Source organism: Cololabis saira, chromosome 11 (assembly GCF_033807715.1).
Source record: "Cololabis saira isolate AMF1-May2022 chromosome 11, fColSai1.1, whole genome shotgun sequence".
Lineage (NCBI taxonomy): Eukaryota > Metazoa > Chordata > Actinopteri > Beloniformes > Belonidae > Cololabis > Cololabis saira.
In genome coordinates this window covers 41,352,755-41,353,253 of record NC_084597.1, presented here as the reverse complement: position 1 = coordinate 41,353,253, position 499 = coordinate 41,352,755, and positions in this window count along the sequence as shown.

Here is a 499-nt window from a genome sequence, read left to right as displayed (position 1 = left end):
TCTTCCAGGTATTTTGATATTGTTGAGCTAACCAGTGCTTTTCTCTCTTTTTTTTTAACAAATGTATTAAGCTGTTGATTTGGCCACATCTGTATAGATTTATTCTGTTTTTCATCTCCTTCACTTACAGAAACCTCCTCTGGTCTTCATATTGGTGAAAAATGGCAACTCAATACCTGACATCACACTGCAAAAACTCAAAATCTTACCAGGAATATTTGTCTTATTTCTAGTTAAAATGTCTAATTTTTAGTCAAAAAATCTCATTACACTTAAAACAAGAGTCATTACCAGAAAAATAACTTATTTGACAATTTTCACCTGTCTCAAGTAAATTTTCACTTGAAATAAGTAGAAAAATCTGCCAGTGGGACAAGATTTATCTTCTCATTACAAGCAAAAAAATCTTTTTTCTACTTATTTTATGTGAAAATCTACTTGAAACAGGTGAAAATTGTTGTTTTTTCCAGTAATGAGTCTTGTTTTAAGTGTAATGAGA